The sequence below is a fragment of the Mesoplodon bidens genome (assembly GCF_964165515.1).
Source record: "Mesoplodon bidens genome assembly, chromosome: 3".
In the NCBI taxonomy this organism is placed as follows: Eukaryota; Metazoa; Chordata; class Mammalia; order Artiodactyla; family Ziphiidae; genus Mesoplodon; species Mesoplodon bidens.
Genome location: NC_138178.1, coordinates 152301984 through 152317926, shown reverse-complemented (window position 1 = coordinate 152317926; position 15943 = coordinate 152301984). Strand labels below are relative to the sequence as shown.

The 15943-nt window shown below is 49.3% G+C and overlaps 1 protein-coding gene across 1 annotated transcript in view; it reads right to left on the bottom strand.

Moving 5' to 3' along the window:
- ESRRB (estrogen related receptor beta) overlaps positions 1-15943 on the bottom strand; it is a gene marked incomplete at its 3' end in the record, with an annotated part of 107409 nt that overhangs the window by 71727 nt on the left and 19739 nt on the right. The window lies entirely within an intron of this gene.

Here is a 15943-nt window from a genome sequence, read left to right as displayed (position 1 = left end):
TAAATCTCGAAGGCTTTAAAAAAGTAATAAACAAAAACAGCAGCAGAAAGTAATGACTAATAATCAAGTAAAATTGGATTACTTCCGTGCTGACTGGTTGTGGTGGGGAGGGAAGTGAGAAAGTTCACGGGAGCGAGGGGAGAGAGAGAAACGGCAAGCTCAGCAACTTGGGGGCGTGGGAGGGGGTGAGGGTGGGCTGGGAGGATCCGCAGGGGCAGGATTCCAGAGCCCTCCAGAATGAAACCCACCACCCACCACAGAACAGCGTCCAGGCCCTGTTCTAAGGGCCGCACTTACTTCATCTTAGCAGCAACCCTAAGAGGTCAGAACTATTACAATCCCATATGAAGGGTGGGGAACCTGAGAGGCAAAGTAATTTGGTCACAGAGCTGGTGTAGAGCCAGGATTAATTTCGACTCCCATGGTCTAACACCAGGGTTTGGTTCTTAAGGACATGCTCCATGCTTCCTGGGGGATGTGGTGCCTGGGGATGAAGCACATTTACCTCACATTAAAAAAATTTCATTTACTACAAGTTTACTGGGTCAAACACAAGGACCCTGCCCCTCATCTCAGCAGCTACAAACAAGTGAACCCTGACAGTAAAGTGTCCAGTAGTGTTCTGATAGAGTCACACATGCCTATGCACGGGGACTCCTGAAGCAGAGAGGAAGGGTGTCTAACCTTCCTCAGGGGAAAGGGGTCAGGGAAGCCTTCCTGGAGGCGGTGTCCTCTAGGCTGTCTTGAAGGACAAGTAAGGTGTTCGCCAGGCCAATAAGGAAAGTGGGTGTGGAATGGCCTCTAGGCGACGGGACCACCACGTGCAAGTCACAGATGGGAAACAGCAACATACATCGAGGAATCGGAATCTGGAAAGTCTAGGACAGGGGCAAATGAGTGCACGACAGGAGATCTGGATGGAGAGGTGGGCAGGGGCTCGTTCCAGAAAATCCCTGGGGGCTACATTAGGGCGTTTGGACCTCTGAGCTTTTGCGGGGCGGCTGCGGGGCTCTGGAGCATCTGCTGGACTTGTGCATCACACCCACAGCGTGCGAGGCGGGTCTGTCCCCCCTGCTGCAGTTCGAGCTGGGCGCCGTAGCTGTGCAGCACAGCGCAGCCTTGACACAGCGGTTTGCGGTCCTCCTGCCGGCACCTCAGGGCAGACGCTTCTCACTTCCGTCAAGGAAACTGAGGCTCCACGAGGTAAAATGACCGTCAGGCATCAGGCGTAGAACGAAGACCTTCTGCCTCACAGTCCTGTCCCCTTTTTTCTCCCACCCCCTTTCTTTGCAGTACAAATGCATTAGCAAAGCCAGCTATTTAAAGGAACCCCGCAGCTAATCCTTGTGTAAGCAGAAAATCTTTAAGCAAAGCTAATAATCGCCCCGTAATCCAGCTGTTACATAATTCTGGGTTTTACACTTCAGCATCAGGGCTGAGGTCTTCTGGTCCCTACAAAATCTTGCATGTGGGGAGAGGGAGCCTAGCCCTTTACCCCACACACTCCCCAGTCCCCCCAAACAGCTTGGACTGCGATGGACTCCCCTGTTCTCATTCTCCCCTAGAGAAATTAGATTCAGAATGGAGATAAAAGAGAACCAAGATCTTGATTTAAAGCTGGTAAACGGAAGGGAAAAAAAATGCAAAATCACATTTATTGAGCGTTTCTTGTATGCCTATCATTACACTAATTCTGCTTTTTAAAAGCTCTATCATGTAAACAGAATTATAATTTAAATAATATTAGCTATTAAGTAATAGTAAATAACAGTATAATAATATAAGAACAGTACTATTCTTATATTTTGGTTGGGGTAACTTGTACAGAGTAGATAAGTAATATATGAAAGGTTACCTAGCTAGTGTTACTAATAATTGCTAATATGTATTGAGACATTACCATGGGGCAGGTGCCATGCCGTCATACCATTCAGACCTCCCAAGAACCTTATGAGGTTGGCACCATTACCATCTGTAATAAGCTGGGCGCTGACCCTAGGTTCTGAAGCCACACTTATTTTACAGCACACACTGCCACTTGCACACATTTCTTCCCTCCTCCACACACACACAAGTGCCTGGTAGGGAAGGGGATAGAAGAAGGCCACCCACAATATCCTGATAAAACAGACACGGATTCACTCAAGGCCCTCTCATGAGGGCTGTGAATTGAAGGAGTCTCCCACCAAGATGCCCTTGCAAGTTTCCATCCTGTTTTGAAGATTCTTGAGTAAAAGTGGACAAAATGACAGCACATGAGTGGACTCAAGAAAAGAGTTGGAGAAGTAAAAATCCAAGGGTTTAGCTTTAAGCAGTCCCCTCTCTTTTCAGGACTGGCACATGATTCCATGAAGAGACTCCAGGATTTAAAGCCAGACCATTGACAATTTGGATCCTGGCCCTGCCACTCACCAACTGGCATTTTACCAATCTGAGCCTCAATTTCTCCATCTGTGAAATGAGACACCCAGGTTCCCTTGCAGGTTTGTTGGAGGCATTAAGAAAGCTCTGTATGCCCATGGAAAATCTGAGAAAACATAAAAGATTCATAGAAAACTTGGTAACAGTGGTTACTTTGGGAAGGCTGTCTGTGGAACCAAGGATTATGGGAGAAAGAATAACTTACCAGTCATTGCCTATACTCTCAAAAACTCTTTGACTTTTTTGGTTATACATGTGAATATTACTTTAAAAAAATTTTGTAAAATGAAAAAAGATACATATAGGGGCTTAATAAATTGGCAAGCAATGCAAGTCCCTTTAAAAGTTTGCTTCATTCTCCTGGATTGGCTAAAACCATCAAAAATGCACACCCTTGGCAATCTTGGGTACAGCTACACGCAGGACCTGCACAGAAAGCACCTCTTTCATTTCCTCAGCCTTCCCACCATCTCCCTGCCTCATACCCCCCCAAACCCTCTCCCCAAAGGAGCCCCCTCAGCTTGTTTGGCTAATGTATTCGCAAACCAAATTAGGGGCCCTGGCTCCCAGGGAGGTCCCCAAGCCAGTTGCTAGATGCAGGGAATTAGATACCATCTAGTGCTCAAATCCGATTAGGTCCCCCCGACTCCCACACCACATGCAAAAGCCCACTTTCTAATCAATTTTACAAAGGGCCCTCTGCAGATATACACTAATGGTATTGAGCTGAGATCTTTAAACCAAGCCTGCAAGAAGTCTGCAGAGATAAAATGCAGGAGGAGGCCTGTCGCCACAGTGTCCTGCCCCTCAAAGAGAGGGGCAGGGGTGCAGGGGGACTGTCCACTGCAGACAAATGCCATCCCTGCTCTAGGGATACCAGCCTCAACTCTCTTTCTCCTCCCAGACTGAACCTTCCCCTTAAGGTTCCTTTTCACTTAACCTTTACACACTAGAGGTCCAACAAGTGATCCAGAGACTGGTATGTTATTCCCCCTCTCCTAATTCTTGGTCCCCTAACAGCCTCCCCACAGTAACCCCTGCTACCAAGTTGTTTTGTGAATCTTGTATCTTTTCACAGATTTTCCATGTGCATTCATGCGTAGCTCTCTTAATCCCTCCAGGAAACCTGCAAGAGAAACCTGGGTATCCCATTTTACAGATGGAGAAATCGAGGCTCAGATTGATTAAGTACCAAGTGGTGAGTGGTTTAACACCTGGCTCTACCACTTACTACCTGCATGGCCTGGAGCATTAACTTAACCTCTCTGGGCCTCGGGCTATGCAGTTGTATAATGGGAGTGATAGCAATCTCCAAGGGTTAAAGAGATTGCTATCACTCCCATTATACAGTGGCATCGCCTGAGGGTTAAGAGCATGTGTAAGAACATTGCCTAGTTGGGACTCAGTGTTTAATAAAAGTTAGCTCTTACTTCTCTCCTCTACACTGCCACTCACACCAAATTTCTTGGCACTCCCCAAATATTTTATGACTCTCACACCTTTGTCTGGAATGTCTTTTCCCTTTTCCTTAGTGAAGAAGCCTTCCCTTGCGCCATTCTCACTCCCTCCTCAACGTTCCCCTGCACCTCTCTCTTCAACAGAGATCTCCCTCCTCAACGTTCCCCTGCACCTCTCTCTTCAGCAGAGATTTACTGGGTGTCTGCTGCGTGTGGCACTGCGCATTCAATGGCTGCTTGCTGCTCTGTACTCGCTTGTGCCTTGGGGCATCATTTATTGGTTAAGTTCCTTGAGAACAGGGACTGTCTTATTCATCTTGGTGCCCTCATAGAAGGTGCCTCATACATTTTTGTGGAATGAACAAAAGAATGAGTCAGTGGGGCTTCCTTGGTGGCGCAGTGGTTAAGAATCCGCCTGCCAATGCAGGGGACACGGGTTCGAGCCCTGGTCTGGGAAGATGCCACATGTCGCAGAGCAACTAAGCCCGTGCGCCACAACTACTGAGCCTGCACTCTAGAGCCCGCGTGCCACAACTACTGAGCCCACGTGCCTAGAGCCCGTGCTCCACAACAAGAGAAGCCACCACAATGAGAAGCCCGTGCACCGCAACCAAGAGTAGCCCCCGCTCTCCGCAACTAGAGAAAGCCCATGCACAGTAACAAAGACACAATTCAGCCAAAGATAAAAAATAAATAAAATAAATAAATGTATATAAAAAAAAGAATGAATCAATGAGTGAGGCCAGAGTTCTGGCAACTGCCACCTGCACTCTTTTTGGGCCAAGTCCTGATGGCCCCTCAAACCGGCCTCATGACTCAGGGGTCCCAAGTCTGCTCTGCAGATGTGAGTAACTATGGCCAGATACCCTGTCCTCGAAGATTACTGGTCCATTTGTGACCTGCACACCATGTGCTGCCTGGTGTCTGTCAGAGGGCTGGGTAGCCAGGACCCACAGTCCAGTGGCAATAGTCACCCAGCCATGGGCTGCACCAGAGGAATTCACGGGCCCTTTGCACAAGCAGATCAGGCTGGGAGGATCTGTCGTACTTCAGAGAAGCAGCCAGTCAGCTGCCTCCATCCACACTGGGCTCATTAGCTTTGGGCTGTTCAGCTTCCAATGCCAGCACTTCTGTGCCCCGTGCCAAGGTCATCAGACAGTAACTGGTTACCTCTGACCTCCCGCGGGCGCCCAGACCTGCTCCTCCAAGACAGGTCAGCCCCTATCAATGTTCAGGCTGAGTGTGAATCAGGCCCAGTGGCCCGGCTGGCCCCGCAGGACCTGGTGTGCGCCTTGAGCTGCCTGTGTGGTTGACAGCTCCCAAATCCTCTGGTCTAAAAAGAAGAAATAGGAAAGCTAGAACTGCAGCACCCAGGGGTACCAAGCCAGAGTCACAGTTCTCAGTGCAGGCTCCTGGGACCTTTAGAGGGGCAGCCCCATTCCTGCCTGCCACCAACTTTGGAACCATGGGCTCTGGGGTCACACTGCATTCCAGCTTGAGACAGCCCAGGGGCTCTGGGTTCTTGTCTTGATCTGCAAAATGAAGCGAAAGTTACAACTAGTGCTCGGTGAGGGCTTCTCTCAGTGTGGTCCGGTGGCCAGCAGCATCAGTATCACCCAGAAAGTTTGTTCAATTCAGATGCCAGGGCTCTGCCCCAGACCCATGGAATCAGAATCTCTGGGTGTGAGGCTTCAACCTGCACTTTAACACGTTCTCCAAGTGACTGTTACCAAGATGCAAGTTTGAGAACTGCTGTCCTGTGAGCCACGTAGTGAACACCTGGAAAGCCCTCTGCAAACAGAAAATGTGCTCTGACTCCTGGGGCCCCTGGCACATTAGTTTATCATTTGAGAGTGCATCTCTTCTCACCTGATTCTCCTAACAGCCACTGGAGGCAGGCGGACAAAGATCATTCACTCACTCATTTATGAAGCCAACAAGTATTTACCATGTGGAGTTACTAGGTGCCGGACACTGCCCAAGGAGCTGGAGATGCCACCATGAACAAAAACACAGCCCCACTCAGGAAAAGGGTCCAGACAGACCACACACAAGTAAATAAACTGATGCACGACAGTGGACACTCCCTACTCCCTTGTCCTGATTTATTTGTCTTCATAGTATTAATGGCTTCTTAACACTGCATCATATATTGGAGAAGGATGAGGTACCATTTTAACTAAGATGACATTTGAGTAGGGTCTTGACTGAAGAGAGGGAGGGAGTTAAATGGCTGTCTGGAAGGTTGGAGGAGAAGCACCCCAGGCAACAGAACAAGGCTTCAATGCCTTTTTACAGATGAGATCAACTAACAATCAGAGAAGACTCCAGAACACAGCCCTGACTCTTAGCCCTAGCTCCACCCCAGTTGGCTCTCAGAGACCCTGGGCTTCTCCAGCCATCACCTTCCCCTTCCCCACCTCCCTCTCCTGCCCCTTCCCTACCCTGTAACTCCCAAGGGTGGAACAGGGTCGGTTTGTCCACTCAGCTCTATATACACAGAGCCTCTGGCCTGTGAATTTTTTCAAAGACCTTCACATGTTTGAGATATGCAAAATATTATTAACCCCCAAATATGAAAAGGAAAAAAATGCAAAATCAAAAAAAATTTTAATGTTTAATTAAATGTCCACAAAGCATAACATGATGTCAACTTGCCTCGTTAATGATTTATTCATAAACATTCCATCACATCTGAAGATAATAGGTAGGTTAGATTTTTTTTTTTTAGTAAGAATATCTGAGTTGGCTTAATGATTTCCAAGAAATCAGAGCCTATTGTAAATTCAATGAGTTATCTGCATCCCTGAAATTCCAAATGTTTTTCAACCTTTCCAAGTAATTTTTACAATAAAAATTATATGAATGAGGCATTTAATATGGATGCTTTGATATGGATTTGTGAAGATCTGAAACAGCCTTGGCTGGGAGCGTGCAAGGCTCTGTGCTAAGCTGTGAGAGCAGCAGCAGGGGCAATGGCTCCAAACCAGGCTGAGGGCCCAGTGCCCCAGGATCAGGGCTCCCGGAGCTTGGGCAGAAAGGGGCCATGCAGCCCAAGGGCCAGCGCTGTAGACAGAATGAAGGGCCTGCCCAGCAAGAGGTAGTCTGTGAGGCAAGGCACAGCCATTCTGTCCCACTCTAACTAGCCCAGGCGTAGCAGGGCCAACCTCTGCCTCTGCAGGGGTCCATCCATCACAGGAGAAGGGCCTGGCTTCCTGGGTAGCTGCTCTCCCAGGCAGGTAGTGAGCACAGGGTGGAATAAGATGCAAGCCCAGGAGAGAGGAAATCAGAGTGGGAGGAGTCGCTGCCGAGGTCCCACAGTGACACGTCAAAGGCGGGGGGAAGGCTTGGCAGAGAAGAAAAGCTAAATTAACCTTGGTTGACCAACCTGACCAAAGCAGGCCCTTGGAGATTCTGGGCTTTGTCCACTTCCCTCTCCCCTCTGGGATCTGTTTGCTGAAGTTCACAGAGCCTCACCCCCAGGTTCACTAGGAAAAACTGCCGGGAAGACTCTACCCTCTTCCGATCATGCCCATAAACTCAGCATCCAAGCTCCCAAACCACCTGAAAAGGAAATTTAGAAGGCAGTTCATCCCACCCTCTGGGCCCTTCAAAAAGGTATTAATATTCAAAAAAATATTAGTCTGATTACTACTACACTCATTTATCATCTGTGGGTTAGTGACCAACTTGGCCAACAGACCAGCTCATATGCTCGGTTCCAAATGACTTTTGTCTCTTAGAAAAAAAGGTAAAAATCGTCATTGAGGATAGTCAAGAGGCTGGGCTGAAGCCAGAGATGACTCTGAGCACCAGGGACCTGGAGGGGAAACTGAGCAAGAGGGAGGGGGAAGAGGAGATGAGGGAGGGGGAGGAGGAGTAGGGGAAGGGAAGGGGAGATGAGGGGGAGGGGAGGGGGAAAAGGAGGGGGAAGGGAGGGAAGGAGGGGGAGGGAGGGGGAAAAGGAGGGGGAAGGGAGGGAGGGGACAGAGAAAGGAGGGGGAGTGGGGGGGAGGAGAGGAGAGGAGGAGGTGGGGGAGAGGAGGAGGGAGAGGGAGGGGGAACAGAAGAGAGGAGAAGGGGAGGGTGAGAGGGAAGGGTAGAGGGAGGGGAAGAAGGGAGAACTGGAGGGGAAGGAGGAAGGGGAGGGAGAAGGAGGGGAAGGGGAGGAGGAGGAAGGGAGGGAGAGGGTGGGGGAGAGAGAGAGGGGAAGAAGGGAGGATAGGAGAGGGGAGGGGAAGAAGGCTGAAAGAGCTAACTGCAGTTTCCTGAAGGGCTCTGCTGAAGGGGTGCAGTTCACAGGAAGGTGTAAATTTCAGGACAGTTTACTAAACCGATTACACCTAGTGGTCTTTCCATTCATCCATTCATTCATTCATAATATTTATTGGGTACTTCAGTGTTCTGGACACTCTCTGGCAGTGAAAATAAGGTCTGTGACCTCAGGAAGCTTTTATTCTCTTGGGAGGGACAGGTGATTAACAAGGATATAATACAATATAATACATAATTATAATATAATTGGAATAATTTAAAAGTACTGTGTGGTGCAGGAACACATTTATGTGGTGTGTACACACGTATGCGGACACACTCCTGTGGGCACCTCTGTGGCAGAAGCCAGCCCCTCCCTGATGGGCACCGACTGCTGAAGACAGACACGGTCACACACGCATGCACACACACCGCTCCTCCTCTGTGGAATACCCTGGTGCAAAACAGGATGCAGCTGCCTTGCTTGTCCAAGCCAGGCCTATGATTGGACCAGAAGTCCTGCTCCCAATCAGCAGGACTTTGCTGCCTGTTACTACCTCAGCCCACTGGCGCTCTCAGGGATCATCTCCAAGGGCACCAGGCCATTCCTGCACCAAGTGAAACACACAGCTGAGCAGGGTCTGTCTGTCACCAGCAAGGGGGACCGTGGGCCAGGACATTCTAAGCTGATGCTCTTCTGCCTTTCCCTCTGGAACATGAGCACATTTTACAAACACAGTCTCTCTTCCCTAACTGGCATTATCTTTCTCCCCTTCCCTAATCTCTCCAATCTTCTCTTTTGCCGTCAATGGACCGATTTCAAACTACATGCCTGTGAGAACTTTGCTTCCTTTGTTCCTAAAGGTTTCCCAGTCACACACTGCAAATCAGGGTAGCATGGTGGTAAAGGGCATGGTTCTGGAGCACATGGGCTCCAGAACCCATGTTCAAATACTGACTTCCCATTTGCTAGAAAGTCGTGGAAACTCTGTGCCTATTTCTCTCTTTTTTTTTGTCTGCACCACGTGGCGTACGGGATCTTAGTTCTCCAACCAGGGATTGAACCCGTGCCCCCTGCAGTGGAAGCGCAGAGCCCTAACCACTGGACTGCCAGGGAATTTCCACCGTGCCTATTTCTTTATCTGTAAAATGAGACACCAGTCCCTAACTCAAAGGGTGGTTGGAACAATTAAATGAGATCATGCATATAAATAAGGCACTTAGCACCAAGCCAGCACTGAGTAAGTACCTAAGAAAAGCCACCTAATTAAGAACTCTCAGAAAGTTCTCTCCTAAATCCTTTTACTTTTGGATGCAGTTTGACCATGATAGTGCATGAAATCTTCTACATGCACAATAGCCCCAATCATGGACAGGCCACCTTTGTGCCAGCACAGCATGGGGGAGAGCAGGGAAGAGAAGCCTAAGAAGCCAAAATCAAATATTTGCAGGGATGCAGTTATGGCAGAGGAAGTTCTGAGGACCAGTGATGTCTCAACTAATGTCTCCAGGGCAGTGTTTCCCACTGCCTGGTCCATAGAATCTAGTTACATGAGATTTTAACAGGTATCTTGTCTGTTCCCCACACCACCTCCACAAAAAAAAAAAAAAGAAAGAAAGAAAAAAATCATTGTCAAATAAATAAGCAAAACACTTGGGCAAACAAGTCAAATAGATTTTTTTTTACTGCAGAACTTCTCAGAACCTTTAATATACTAACACACACTGGAAGGTGTAAAACACAACTATAGTATACAGAGTATCCCAAATTCATCTGGCCACGTGATGGTTAATTTCATGTGTCAACTTGACTGGACAACAAGGTGCTCAGATATTTGGTCAAACATTTTTCTGGCTGTTTCTGTGAGGGTGTTTCTGGATGAGATTAAGATTTAAATCAGTAGACTGAGTAAAGCAGATTGTCCTCCCTTATGTGGGTGGGCCTCGCCCAATCAGTTGAAGGTCTGCATAGACCAAAAAGGCCCTCTCCCAAGTACGACAGAACTCTTCCTGCCTGACTGCTTTCAAACTGGGACATCAGCTTTTGCCTGCCTTTAAACTCAAACTGAAACAGCAGCTCTTCCTGGGTGTCCAGTCTGTCAGCATTTGGACTGGAACTACACCATCAGCTCTCCTGATTCTCAGGCCTTTGGGCTAGCTGACTGACCCGCAGATCCTGGGATTTGTCAGCATCTGTAATTGCATGAGCCAATTCCTTAAAATCTCTCTATATACATATATATGTATATATATGTGTGTGTATGTGTATCTATATATGTGATACACACACACACACCCTCCCTATTTATTCTGATTCTCTGGAGAACCCTAATACAGCCACAGAAACCTTTTTTTCCCAAGAGCATCTTGCAGTCCCTAAGTTCCACGAATGCTTCAGGGAGTGCTGTAGCTGAGGGTCAGAATCGAAGAGGGCTGTAGGATCTGCTCCCACCCACTGCCCAGAAAGTGGAGCCACCCCCAACCTAAATCCTGGGGTGCTCTCTGAAGTAATGTGTCACTGTGGTCACTATTCATCATGGCCCTTTAATCTGAAGTCTTCCAGGCTGGGAAGGCTGGAGTGGGGATTAAGAAGACATGCTCTTTCATGGATGACAATTCCCAGTCTGTTTCAGATTTTCCTTTATTGTTCCCTTCTCCTTTGACACAAGGAGTTGCTTGCTTTTCTCCTCTCGATCCTCCCACGTGAATATCTGGGGCTATGCTGGCCTCAACAGTGGCCTGGCCCTGAACTGCCATGACCACAAAGGGTAACAGGAGCCTTTCTTCTCAGACACGCAGCTGCTGACGCCTCGCAGGAGGCCAGACCTTCGGGCGGAATCCAGGGAGGGTGAAGACAGCGTTCTCAGAAGCACTTGGCCAAAGCCGAGAAGAAATCTCCTCTCTCTGTGACTTCTAGTCAACTGTCCTTTGAACAGCACAAAGAGCAGAGCTCCAAGGGGGAAGAAGATTCCTGGGTGGACAGAGCCCCATCTCGCAGGAGCCTCCCCTTGAAAAACATCAGGTGGGAGCGCTTGTTTCCCGTGTCTGCACTTGCTGCCCCAGGTTCCCTGCAGAGCCTGTGGTCCAACTTGAGGACAGCTGGTGCCTGGGTTCTGTGTTCTAGGCCAGTGGCTCCCCATCTTTCAGTCTCACAGAATGAACCTCACTCTACGCCACTACCACCAAATTTGGGGATCAATATAAGGTTGACTATTTTGTCCAGTAAGAATGTTAATGAAAAAAAAAGAACCTAGTATGACCATCATTTCATAAAAGAAGAGCCATTTAAAAATAAAAAAGAAAAAAAGAAAAGCCATTTTAGCACCCCAAATGAGGAAAGCAATAATCTCACAATAAAGGACAATTTTGCCCTTGAAGTGAATGCTTTTGGAAGGTTCGTGGTATTGCTCTTACTTTCCCATTTTGTTCTGTTCTCTAACGGTCTTCAGACCAGCATGTGAGGTCCACCTGCCACTATTCAGGGTTCTCTGCCCCCATACTCTGCCTTTCTCCCCAAGTTATGTTCTTGGCTTGCCATTTTCTTATTCAAAACTTCTGAATTTCTACGTTTCCCAGAACGGTTTCTCTGGAAGTTTTCCCAGAAGCAAAATGCCAGGGGATGGCAGTACAAGAAAAGGGGAATGAAGTGCCCACTTTTAGGGCTCCCACTGCCAGGCTAATTCTCAAGAGCAAATGATGTACTGGGGGTCGGGAGGGGCTGAGTGTCCTTTTTCCCTTTTGCCTCCCGCTAGACTCTCCAAAGCTCCGGCTCATTTGGCCTTCCTGGCCGAAGCAGCATGGGTTCTGCTGGGTAATTTGCAGGTTTGGCTGGTAAAACGAGAAAGTTATAGGCATCTTGCTGGGTCGTTACTTATTCTGCATGGAGCAGGGACTGAGACTGACCCGTGGCTGCCACAATTACCCAAGTTCCCCTGGATGCCTGCATGAGCCCCCCGTCCCCCGTGCCCCCCAAGTCTGCTCGGCCAACGGGGGCAGCTCGTCAGGAGCAACGGAGTGTGACTGTGAAGTCAGGAGACCAGTTGTGACCAACTGATATTTATACACCTGGAGAGTACTGTCCCCTTCCACGTGGTCACCTTGGGCATCCCTTCCCCGTTCCCAGCGATGCTGTCTTTGGTCAAAGCCTTTTTAAAACTCCTCTTGGGAACTGCCTTGAGAGCTAGATTACCTGAGAGAGAGTCACATCCTCACTTTTCCTTGTAATCAAGAATCGCTTTGTCACCCAGCTAATTCCCTACACTTGCCTCCATATGACCTTGGCTACATCACCCCCGTAGGAAGAAGACTCGCCACCAGCGGGCAGATTCAGAGAAGATGATGCAGACTGTGAGGGCCCACCAAGGAGGAGTGAGGGATGGAGGCACTGCTAGGCTGTGTCTCCCAGGGAGTCGAATCTCACCGTTGTTGGAGGCTTGATTTCACTTAACCCTCACATGTACCCAGTGAGCTGGGGTGCTATTATCCTCATTATACAGATGAGAAAATGGAGGCTCAGGGGCTGACTAGTTAAGATGACAGATCTACCAAAGGGGCTAAGCTAGGGCCTCAGACTCCACCACAGGGAACTTCCTGTTGGACTGGCCAAAGCATTCCACCTGTTTACATCAGGATGTGAGTACTGATTTAAAAACAAGCAAAAAACAACCAGCCAGCCAACATATCATCCAGTCTCCTCCCCTTGCACACAGCCATGTGACCATTTCCTTCCAAATGATCAGCATCTACTGTTTGGACCCCTCTGCAAAGTTAACAGACTGGAGACAGGGGACAAGGAGGGGCCTGGTGGTAACTTTGGTCCCCAACTTCTGACTTCAACAAGACACTCTGGGGCCTCAGGGTCTTGATCTGGAAAAGGAGGATTAGAATAATCCCTCACTCACCTATGGAACTGCATCTCTTCTGTTTCCCCATATATCCCCTCAACAAGAGAACAGAGACCGATCTCTATGATATGCAGGGTGGCGGTGGAGAGACTGAGTTAGGAATCAGGTAGATCCTGATGTGATCTGAATCTGACTCCACTGTCCACCAGCTGATCAACCACGCAGCCAACCTGGGCAGCAGTCTCAGTGTTTGTGCAGCAAGGCACAGGAGAGCCTCTGCTCCACGGGGTTGTTGCAACGATTGGATGAGCATGTGTATCTGGGGCCTGGGAAGGCTGACCCTGAATGAGATGCCCGACGCTAAGCACCCCCTACCCCAGGTGAATGTGCTCATGTGCCAAGAGTGTTGCTCAGAGAGTCCTCTTCTCGGACCCCCTCCCCTGTAGCCCTGCCCTCCTCCCAGCCGTTAGGCCTGCCAAGGCAGTAAGCAGCAAAGCAGAGACCACCCAGTTGCTTGACTGCCTTTAAACTCTGATAGTGTAAACAGTGACAAAAAGGAGAACCAAACAATTTCCAAAAGGGAGCAAAGAATACAGGGGGAGCCATTTGTCATCCACAAGTGTGTCGAGCAGAGTGGACTCGGAGGTGGATCTGGGTTCAAATCCTGGCTTTGCCTTTTATTAGGTCTGTGACTTTGGGGATGCTACTCAACCTCTCTGAGCCCCGGCCTTCTCATCTGTCAAATGAGAAAAATATATGTGCCTACCTTGCAGTACTGTTGAGATTCAAAGATGAAAAGTAGGTAAAAGCATGCAGTGCTGTGCCTGGCACATAGTTAAACACATAGATATGTGTTAGCTATTAGGGCTATTGAACCAACTTTCCAATAAGTGCAAGGTAGCTCAGGAGGCGCTGCCCCATGCTGGAAAGATCAGAAGTAAAAAAGTGAGATGCTGTCCAATGTGGCCCCGTGCAGGTCCACCGTCTGCTCCCCACCGATATGAAACGAAGGGTTTTTTTCTAAAGAGCAAAGTGTACAAGAGCAAGCTCAATCCAAACAGGTCCCCTTTCCACTTACATGCCCCTAGTGATGGAGAACTCACTGCTCAGAAGATAGTCCAACTTTGAGTACCAAACATCCAGGTTAACCAAAAATCCTCTCCTTTGGGACTTCCCTGGTGGTGCAGTGGTTAAGAGTCTGCCTGCCAATGCAGGGGACACGATTTTGATCCCTGGTCTGGGAAGATCCCACATGCCGTGGAGCAACTAAGCCTGTGCGCCCCAACTACTGAGCCTGCGCTCTAGAGCCCGCAGGCCCTACAGCCCGAGTGTGGCAACTACTGAGCCTACGTGATGCAACTTCTGAAGCCCGCGCGCCTGGAGCCGGTGCTCCTCAACAAGAGAAGCCACCGCAATGAGAAGCCCGCGCACCGCAATGAAGAGTAGCCCCCGCTCGCCTCAACTAGAGAAAGCCCTCGCACAGCAACGAAGATCCAACACAGCCAAAAATAAAAAGACCCTCTCCTTTGCACAAAATTACTTTACCCCAAATCACTCTATTTTGGAATTACTCTAAAGCCAGCAACCTCTGCCTTCCTAACGCAAATACGGATCTGAGACTAAAGCCGATATTCCCAGGGCCAAGGTCAAACTCTACACATTTGCTGACACCCCAGATTGGGTACCTGGCACTTCGGCTATTTTGTGTGGGAAGAGTCAGACTGCAGGGAAGGAAGCCCAGAGCTGGTACCACCAGGAAGTTCTGGTGCCTGGCCTGGCCCCGTGGGACTGGCCTGCCTGGGGTGGTGAGTAGGGTCTTGCCCTCTCTGCGGCCCTGGGCCTCCCTGTGCAAGCCCCCTCCTGAGGCATCCACAGGACGGGAGGCCCCCGGCCCCGCAGGCAGCCTCTGGAGGCTGCACCTACCTGTGACCTTGAATCAGAAGGCCCCGCCAAAGGAATAACAATGAGAAATGTCACCAGACACAGCTCTATTTGATGTGTCCCGACCTGGGGAATTCGTGTCAGAAGACACACAGAAAAGCCAGATGGTATGTTCCAGGGTCACGGTCCACCACAGAGAGAAGCCCAGGGCCCCTTTCATGTCCTTTCCCGAGTCCGTCTGTGCCAGGGCGGCGGGGGTGGGAGGCTGAGGAGACACAAGATTAATGGCTTCCGAGGCCGGGGGGGTGGGGGGAGCCGCCCACTCATCCAGCCAAGATCCTCCAGCGACTCCCCCGGCCTGGCTCTGCGAGGCGTGAAGCGGAGAAAGGCTGTGGTGAGGAGGCCAACCCTTGCTAACCCGGGAGCGCCCGGCTGCCTCATCCCCTGTCAGCACCACGCCTGCGAGCCCAGCCTGCGGGCGGACCTGCACCCAGGTTCGTCTCTGCGGCTGCTGCGGGCAGAGGTACCCACCCCTGCGTGGTGAGCCGTGCACTGCAGGGGCCAAGGGGGAGCAGGGGGGCAAGGAGCCGGCAAGGACAGACCCCGTTTCTGGAAGTCTGTCTGTCCAGAGTACTGGCTTCCAAGCTTGTAGAGGACCCTTTTTTATTTCGATGTTTTTCTTGGGAGCATTTGCCAATGTGCTTGCTTAAGTCGGTTTCCTTAACTTTTAAATTACAATTGTTTTCATATAGAACCCATACTCACATATGACCAAAAGGGTAAGGTCAAAAGAAAAATCTTTCCCAAGTCCAGGATTCCCAAGCAGACTCCCCAGAGGTAACTCAAATGACAGCTTTTTGTGTCTCCTTCCAAAAATTCCCAAAGCATATGCCCAGCATTTGGAACTTAAAAAGCCATAAATGTAATTTTACTATATATTCTGCTCAGCCATCTGCTTTTTCACTTAACTCAATGCTGTCTATATTTCTGCATCAGTTCATATGGACCTAGGAGGGCTTTTTAATACCAAAACATTTCCTGATTCCCCTGTATCATAATCTTGGTACCTTTATTCTTCATTAGTTG